Source organism: Bidens hawaiensis, unplaced genomic scaffold, assembly GCF_021521415.1.
Source record: "Bidens hawaiensis isolate Kalapana, Puna unplaced genomic scaffold, B.hawaiensis_p1.1 tig00002442_1, whole genome shotgun sequence".
NCBI classification, from domain to species: Eukaryota; Viridiplantae; Streptophyta; class Magnoliopsida; order Asterales; family Asteraceae; genus Bidens; species Bidens hawaiensis.
The window spans coordinates 664,304-674,411 of record NW_027491135.1 but is presented as its reverse complement, the minus strand read 5'-3'; positions in this window follow the sequence as shown (position 1 = coordinate 674,411).

The window sequence follows — 10,108 nt, the reverse complement described above, 5'->3', positions numbered from 1 at the left end:
ATTTCTCAAGGCAGAAAGGGAACCGAGCCCTTATAATTCTTGTGGCAGAAAGGGAACCTAGCGCTATAATTTTCGAGGCAGAATAGAATAATGTAAAGTAGGGTTTAATATAAAGTATGAAAGAAAAGAAAAGAATGAAAGAAAGAAAGAAAGTATATGATAGTGTATGTATGAAAGAAAGGTAAGCAGGTTTTATAATATGTATCTTCAGATGTGTATGTATGAATATGTGAAAGTATTGTACGTTACCTGTTTAACTAGAACTCACTCAGCGTAGCTGACTTTTAGTATGCACGCAGGTGAGTAGGATGAGACAGCTCGCTTGATGGGGACACATGGCATGGAATTGAAGATACTGACATCTTAAGGAAATGTTATGTTATTTTAAAGACAATGTTTTATGTTTAAACTAATTTGAATTTTTGTTATGAAAAGATTTGAAAGCTATGTAATAATTCTGGTTGAAGTTTTATATTCCGCGTAAAGTTTTAGTCAACTCTGATGTTTAGAACTGTGTTTATGAGTAAATCCAACGTCCAAAGTAGGGCACCGGGATCGGGGCCTTACACCAATTCACACCATAAACCTTAACAAAGTTCCGCTCCTTCTGTTCTTTATCTTTTCTCAACCAAACCCTAAGGTAAGTTTAATATATGAAGATTTAAACAAGATTTAATCATGTAATTAACATATAAACATGTCTTGATTAGTGTTAAGCTTGCTTAACATCCAAAAACCCTAAAAAACACCTAAAATCATGTTTTAATCTTAAACAAGTTTACCAATCAGAACCATATAGATTGTTTTACCAAAACATGGATATAGCGTTATTACGGTTTAAAAGTTCGGTTTGGAACCCTAACCGAAACCCTAATTAACAAGGCTTGATGATGGATAATTTATGCTTGGTTTTGTGTTATATGGTTTGTAGATACACTGAATTTGTGACCAAAGACCCGGAGACTCGATAAAACAACCAAAAACACTCGAAAACTGACAAGGTATTACCGGTTTACTTGTTTATGGGCTCTAAGTGCTTCGATTGTGACGTGCTTTGTTTTATACTATGAAACTTTTCAAGAACATTCGGGATCATATAAAGGAGTTCCTTTTAAAATTTGGTAATATTTTGATAAGCGGAGAATATTTGCCGAATTTATTACCGTTTATTAGCGTTTACTTGTGCAAAATAGTTAAACGTGTTGAAAAATTATGAAATTTTGTTTGGAACTCAGAAATGTGATGGTAAGATTCTTTGTAAAATTTGGTATCATTTTTAGATATTTAAGTACAGTTTATGCAATTGCGTTTTTATCAGATTTTAACAGTCGAAAAACGCACAAAAGGTTATTTTGGAAATCGAATTAGGTTCTAAAAATTTTACAGGGGTTATGTTATTGTATTATGACCACTCAAAAAAATTATCAGATTTTTCAGGAAGCATATGATATAAACAGGTTAATTATTGGTTAACTATAACACATAAAATGAACTTGTATAAATAAATAACTAAGTATAAAAATTATGAAAAGTTTTTATTAACTTCTACAGAATTTAGTTTATTTTTATAAAACTCTCATAATTTATATAAAATTATATAAATAGTTATAATTATTTAAAGATTTAAATTATGTATGTTTTAGCAAAACCGGCAGCATTACGTTTAACGAACTGACCGGTATGTCAAAACGTTAAAAGTGGTCAAATATCGAAGTTTTGAATGAATTTGATAAAAATGAACTTTTTACGAGATTTCTGGACAGTTTGGTTGGATTGTACACATTTTGTACGATCAATCCCGTATGAAAATGGAAACAAACCCTACGACCAATCCAGATACTGAAACCCTAGATTTCTTTTATAAATCAAATAATTTTATTAAACAGTATGTTTACTTAGATTTGTGTGATCTTACCTATTTTCGAAACGCGTAAACTATCAACTTGGCCAGACATGAAAAACGGTAAAACTGAGCCAAATCTGATTTTAAACATTTCATAATGTACAACGTCACAATCTAAGACTACTGACACGTTCTAGGCCTAACAGCCACATCCAGACTAGTTATGCAGCCTGATTTAGTTTAGACATTGTACTAGTATTAACAGTATTATACCGGTTATAAGATTCAAGCTATAATTGAAGCACACTAGCTACCTATACATATTACCAGTTCGAACTACGATAAGGTGAGTTTCATGACCCCAATTTCTAAACTGTTTTACCAATATTTGGGGTGGAAAGCAAGTATACATATACTTATGTACTTGAAAACTTTTATGATGTGAATTATCTAAGTGCTAACACTTGAAAGGCTTCCCACACGAGTGATTAACTATGAGCCGAAGGCATGTAAATAGTACTATTGGTTTGACAAACCCAATTGACAGGACCGGAAGGCTATGCCGGAACATGTTTTTACAATTGCACATGACCATGCGAACTTTTTGTAACATGCTATGTGGTGTTAGACATAGTACATACTTGAGACAAATAGAGCCAATGTGTGCATAGGAAGTGCGTGGGCAGTGGAGGCCATGTAATAGAAGATGGTCGAGGATTCACTCGTGGCTTAGTATAATTACAATGCATACATAACTTGAATACTATGATTACGTATACTAGTTTTGTTCAAACTTGTGAAACTCATCAACTCTTTGTAGTTGACAAGTTTTAACATGCTTTTCAGGTGAGCCGATGTTGAAATAATTTGCTTATCTGTTTTTTACTAAGAATGAGACTGACACGGTTTAAATAGACACAAGTATTCTAATAAAGAATAAACAGGTAGAAGAATCGGTTATGTGTATTTCATCTAGTTTGTAAGCTTAGTACAACAAAATTTAACATGATGTAAATTAGTTTGTTAATTTTCTTTATACAATGTGGTTGATACCAGAGGTGTCTGTTACATTCCCGTATTACGCTTCCGCAATTACCTAGTTGGGGTGTGACAACTCATATTAAAAATAAAAATTAAAACAAAGATTACATCTTTGTGTCTTTTTGTTCGTTATTGTGTTTTTGTGCTCAACATATGTCTTTCTACTGATCATTGTGTTTTAGTCATTGGGCTCAACATTCACTTAAGTTGAGAAAAACAGTATTATGTTCATTGTGTATTGCGTTTAAGTCATTTTTGTGTTTTACGTTTCAAGTCATTGCGTTATATGTATTTAACATTGTGTCTTACGTTTGAGGCCATTGTGTTATGTGTATTCGTTATTGTGTTTTACGTTTCAAGTTATTATGTTAATATGTAATATGCATTCCTCATTGTGTTTATGTATTAGATAATTTATTGGTATTGTAACATCCCGTTTTTCGGGTTTCGGTTAATAAATTAAAATACAAGTTATTATGAGTCGGGCTAGTGTTGGGTTAAATGGATATGGGTTATGGACTTGGGCTATGAAAGAAAGAGGAAAGGACCATGGGCTTAAGCCCATGATCCATAATTATATAAGTCATTAAATGTCCTTTAATCATTCATTTCACACATTCCATACACCTCCCAAAACACACACTTAAGCTCTCTCTCTAGTCCCTCTCTCTCTAGACCGAAACCAAGAAGGAAACCGATCCCGACCCAAGGTATGATAGTATTTTAATGTATGAGCTTAAACCCGTTAGATATAAACACGAAACGACGAGCCGACACCGTTAAACCATTTAAGTCACAAGATCCGGGTGGAATCGGGTATAAACCGAACCTATGATGAGCTTAGGGGTCACCCTAGCTCAGATCTGGATCGAACGGGACGAAAAACGGTGAAAAACGAGTTAAAACTCGTTTTTCCGACGTGTTCGCGGTTTTCCGGCGGCCTTCCGGCAAAGGCGGCGCTGTAAAAGTATGTAGGAGGTTAAGGGATGTCAGGGAATGTTCTGACATTCCCTGACCAAACCCTAGTTCGCTAAGGAATAACCAACGAATTAAAGTGATTCGCTAGCTGATTCCCCTAAGTAAACATAACGAACTAACTTCAGTTCGTTAAGGGGAAAAGGATAGCGAATTACCCTTGATACGCTATAGTTAAAAGATAACGAATTGAAAGGTCCAATTCGTTACATAGACTGGTTCGCTATGGACTGATTCGTTAAGGGTCCAGTTTGTTAGAAGGGTTCAATTCGTTAAAATAACCAGTTCGTCATGACAAGTCAGTTCGTTAAGGACAAGTAATGAACTAGGAGTTTGGCAGAATGACAAGAACAGTCCCTGGACTTAGAAAAGAATGATTTAATTACAAAGAAGCCCTTGGATTTTAAGTAGCAAATTATTTTAAGTAGCTTAACCCCAGCAAGGGGCTCTACCCCTTGGACCCTGCTAGGGGCTGCCTTCCCTAGAACCCCGCTGCCAAGGGCGCTGCTCCCGGACCCCCGTTTGTTGAGGGTAATGATTAAACTAGAAAGACGATATGTGTAGTGATAGTTTATTGATACATATAATTATTATACTGTTAGTCGTGCACAACTCAAGACGGGAATAACCGTAAACGGTGAACACAACTGCATTGAGGTGAGTTCCTAGCCCCACTTCCTTGTTATGTTTTCGGGGCTGTGTGCATACTCGATGTGATAGTTAATACACTTACCTTAAGTGGTAAGTGTATGCCTTGTATGATGTATGTATGATGATTGCTTGACGGTGCGTTAACGATCTCCGGATATTGCATGTACCGTCAGGTGGTAGCTAAAGATGCGATTGCTATGTATGATGTAAGATAAAATGCATGTATGAATATATATGATGTATGCATAATGTACGTATGATATGTTATTGGTACGTGAACGCTCTTCGGAGATTGCACGTATAGTCAGGAAAAGTATGTAAGAACAGGTATGGTATGAAGCATGAAGGGTGACCGGACCCTAATAAAATCCGAGGATGAAGGGTGACCGGACCCTAATAATATCCGAGGATGAAGGGTGACCGGACCCTAATAATATCCGAGGATGAAGGGTGACCGGACCCTAATAATAATGTCCGAGGTATGTAGGTGAAACACCCTTTATAATGTATGGTTAGATATGAATGTGTATGGACGAATGATGAACATGATATGTATGTAATGTGTACCTTCGGGCACGTATATGTGTATGAAAAGTAAGTTATGTGATTAACTAGAACTCACTCAGCATAGCTGACTTTTAGTATGCACGCAGGCAAATAGGTTGAGGCAGCTCGCGTGACTGAAGACACATGGCATGGAAATCGAATATACTGGCATCTCGAAGAAATGTTGTGATGTTTTAAAGACTATGTTTTGTTTTAATTGACTATGAATGTTTTATAAGACATGATTTGATGGTTATGTAAAATGTAATGGTTGAAGTTTTATTATTCCACGAAAGTTTTTGTTAACTCTGATTTTTAGAACTGCGTTTATGAGTAAATCCAACGTTAAAGTAGGGCTACCGGTAACGGGGCCTTACAGGTATTTTTCATTATATTTACATATTATTACACAACGGTGTTATTAGTATTAAAATAAGCAGATTAGTTGAAAGACACAATGGCGAAAAACACATTGACAAACAGAAAGACACAATGACGAAAAAAGACACAATGGTAAGCAAAAAGACACAATGACGTAATTTTTTTTATGTAAAAAAATTATACTCATATTAAAGATAAAAAAATGCTTGTTATTATGGTGAATTTTATATTTTAAAAATATCATATGAAAAAGTTATAGACGTTAAAAAATGACGGGGGAATTAGCATATTACTTGCATGTGAAGAGAGAAAATGTGTACTACTCCTTCCGTCCAATTTTAAATGTCCATTTTTCCATTTTTGGTTGTCCCAATTTAAATGTCATTTCTATACATATAAATTCGATTTCCAATTGTTACCTTACTACTCCCTCCGTCCCATTTTAAATGTCCATTTTTCCATTTTATCCATAATAACTTAAGGACATTATTGTCATTTTACAGCTCATAAAATAAAATGATCAAACATTTCTTAATTTGTATGTTTTGGGTCCCATGACATTTAAAATGGGACGGAGGGAGTATTACTTTTATATCGTTTTTCATTTGGTCCCTGCTTGATACATGTCAATTAATTATGGGTTCTCACACTTCTCATTTTTTGTTAGCCTTTATTGAATAACTCAACCCGGATTTGTTATACAATACTTTTACAATAGTTAGAAGATATTATATTAGGTTTTCTTTGTAATTGTCATACTTTTTTTTTTCTTCTATAAATGTAATTCAACAATAGATGGTATCTTACTAAAAGATCTTTGGCTTGACAATATTAAAGCTAAGTGTTACACACCCCTCAACACTATTCCCATCATTCGTCATCTCAGCTTTCCCCTATCATTCAACATCATCCTTTAACACCCTTCAACTAAGGAATAACACTCTCCATCATTCTCCAACATTCTCCAGTTTTATTTTCTTTTAATTTATATTATATTCAAAATACACCACACTCCACCAGTGGTCCACACATGAAAGCTTCATTGACGCGAGTGACCACCTTCAGTGGGCACATGTCACACATGACCAAAAATAGGGGGAGCGGTGTTTGCGTGAGGCCAGTGAGGGGTGGGTGGCCACGTGGCTGCCACCTACGACCAATGGGTGTTAGATAAAATTGTCTTTTAAAGGGGGCGAGAGCTCAATTCCCGTCGTAAAAGTAACCAAATAAGTGTAATATTTTAAGAGGAGAGTTTCTGATTAAAAAAAGTGTTGGGGATTTATGAAATCGTATATCTTAGGAAAATCTGAGAGTCGTGAAACACTTTCAAATCAAAATTATTTGTTGATTCCTAAATGTTTTGATCGGATAAAAATCAGGTTGAGTGCAAGAATCTGTACGGTAATTGAGAGAGTTTCTGAACCAAAGCATTTGTCGTATGATCTAGGGTAGTTTTTAATTAGGGTTCGGCAGTTGTAACTGCCTTTGCAGTTATATGATTTTTAATTTCCAAATCATAAAATACGCTCTGGAATTTGTGACAAATAAAACATACGAAATTTAATTAAATTAAATTTCTAGTGTGTCTTTTAATATAAAAATATATGTTAAAAAAGGTCAGCTCGACCCCAGCCAGGGACGCTGCCCCTTGGACCCTTCCAGGGGCTGCCGCCCCTCGCACCCCGCTAATAGGGGCGCTTCCTCCGGACCTCCGCCAAGGGGGCGGCGTTGCCTCCTTGGAACCCCCATGACTTAGGCACTTCGCTCCTAAGTACCAATAGGATTATAAATTATAATAAAATCAAATAAGTGTGCACCCCGCACCTGACTTATTTAGATTTGTATTACAATTAACTTGATCAACATGTTAATCCTTAATTACACTAAAATCACTAACAATCCTCCCCCATTTTGGTGTAATCCCTGATTAACTTAAACAAACTCACACAAACAACAAACTAATGCATAAATGAAATGTCATGACGATTGAATTTCACATTAGTATATTACACATTCCAAATATTCGAATATAGGGGTATCACTATGATTGAACCCTTTCTATTCATAGTGATTAATCGAAGATAATATACACACAAGTTCACATACTCATATATTCTTACATGACATTGTTTTGACTAGCCTATGTCCTATCCTTTAATGAACATAATAAAGCCAAGTCCCATCTTCTTGAAGCGGCTAAACTTCATGGTCATATAGGTAGTTCTTTTACTCTCGCACTTGCATATCAATTTTTTCAAAAGAACTATTAAGAAGTCTAACTTCAACCTCCTTAACTTGCAGGTCTAAACACATACCTTGGGATGTTGTAACTGATGTGTTCCAATTTCTAGATGTTAAGCTTTCCACATTGAATTCAGCACCTAATATCAAATTAGATGGGAATTGTGTATCTCAATATGAGAAAATTTAGGTGGACTTTAAACCCATCCCTACATACGACTTGTGCACAAGATCTTTACTTAACGCTTTTGTTAAATGATTGACTAAATTCTGTTGAGTTTTGACATACTCCATTGATATCACACTATTCATGATGAGCTCGCGAATCATGTTGTGTCTAACACGTAAGTGTCTAGACTTCCCATTATCCATTTGACTATAAGCTTTAGCCAAAGTAGCAGTACTATCACACCTGATAGATATGGGTGATATCGGTTTAGGCCACAATGGAATCTCATAAATCAAGTTTTTTAGCCATTCAGCTTCTTTACCATCTTCTGCAAATGCTACAAACTCGAATTCCATAGTCGAGTTAGTGATGCAAGTCTGTTTCTGAGATGCCCATGATACATGACCTCCTCCAAGTAGAAAATTCCATCCACTTGTGGAAGAATGATCTTCATATTATTAATCAAACTTGCTTCTGAATAACCTTCTATAACCGAAGGATATCCATTATAATTCAAACCATAATTCATGGTTCCTTTCAAGTACCTAAATACTATATTTATAGCTTGCCAATGATTTGAACTTGGATTGCTTGTATATCTACTAAGCTTTCCAACAACATAAGCTACATCCGGTCGAGTACTTATCATTGCATACATAAGAGATTCTATAGCTCTTGAATATTCAAGTTGATTCATCGTTTTACCTTTATTAGGTAAAAGCTTATAAGCAGGATCCATAGGAGTACTAACAGGAGAACAATTAAGAAAATTAAAATTCTTAAAAATCTTTTCAATATAGTGAGATTGAGATATTGAAATACCATTGTTCTCACACTTTATTTGTAAGGCCCCGATCCCGGTGCCTTACTTTGAACGGTGGATTTACTCATAAACACAGTTCTAAATATCAGAGTTAATTAAAACTTTGCGCGGAATATAAAACTTTCAATAACATAACAATAATAAACCATAACTTGTCTTAAAACATTATTGTCTTTCAAATTTAAACAATAAGTATAAAACTTCATCAGTCTTCAGATGCCAGAATCTTATTTTTCTGCCATGTATCCCGCTCAAGCCAGCTGTCTCATTCTACTCACCTGCGTGCATACTAAAAGTCAGCTACGCTGAGTGAGTTCTAGTTAATTAGGCAACATACAATTCATTCACATACTTATGTAATTATATATCCGAAGATACATAACTTCATTTTTACTTACATACATACACACACACACACATACATACATACATACATACATTCTTCCTTTCATTCTTAAATACAAGCATTCTTCCATTCATGTATATTTTAAAGAGCATTCCATTCTATAACCTTCGCAGATATTATTAGGGTCTGTTTCCTACATTCGCCGATATTATTAGGGTCGGTTCCCTACATTCGCCGATATTATTAGGGTCGGTTCCCTACATTCGCCGATATTATTAGGGTCGGTTCCCTACATTCGCCGATATTATTAGGGTCGGTCCCTATATTCGTCGATATTATTAGGGTCGGTTCCCTACATTCGCCGACGTTATTAGGGTCGGTTCCCTACACTCGCCGACATTATTAGGGTCGGTTTCCTTTCTAACCATACCTTCCATACATACCTATCTTTATATAATCGTACTTTCGTACATACTCATTCCATTACGTACTTTCATACATACATATTACATTCTAGGCATACTACATATTACCATCCTTGACAATACGTGCAATATCCGAAGATTGTTCACGTACCGTCAAGCATTCGTTCATAACATTCATACAATACTATTACATCAATCATTATAGAATACACTTACCATTTAAGGTAAGTGTATTAACATTCACATTGAGTATGCACACAGCCCCGAAAACATAACAAGAAAGTGGGGCTAGAAACTCACCTGATCTCGATTGTGTCCGTCATTTAAGGTTATTCCATTCCTTTGCTGTGCGCGACTAACTGTTTAATAGATACAATATTAAATATTGTTCTAGCCCTTCTTACTGCTTACTTAACTAATCTTAAACGTCAAGCCGATTTTACTCCATTGAGTCATTACCCGGTTAGTTAGTCGTTACACGTTAACCTTTAAAGGTATATTTCATAAATTAATAAAGTCCAGGGGCTCATATGTAATTAAACCATTTATTCTAAGTCCAAGGACCTTTCTGTCATTCTTTCAAACTTCTAACTCGTTATTCAGAATATAGCGAACTGGGTGAGTAACGAATCACCTTATTCGTTATCTGATTCGCTATCTTACATTA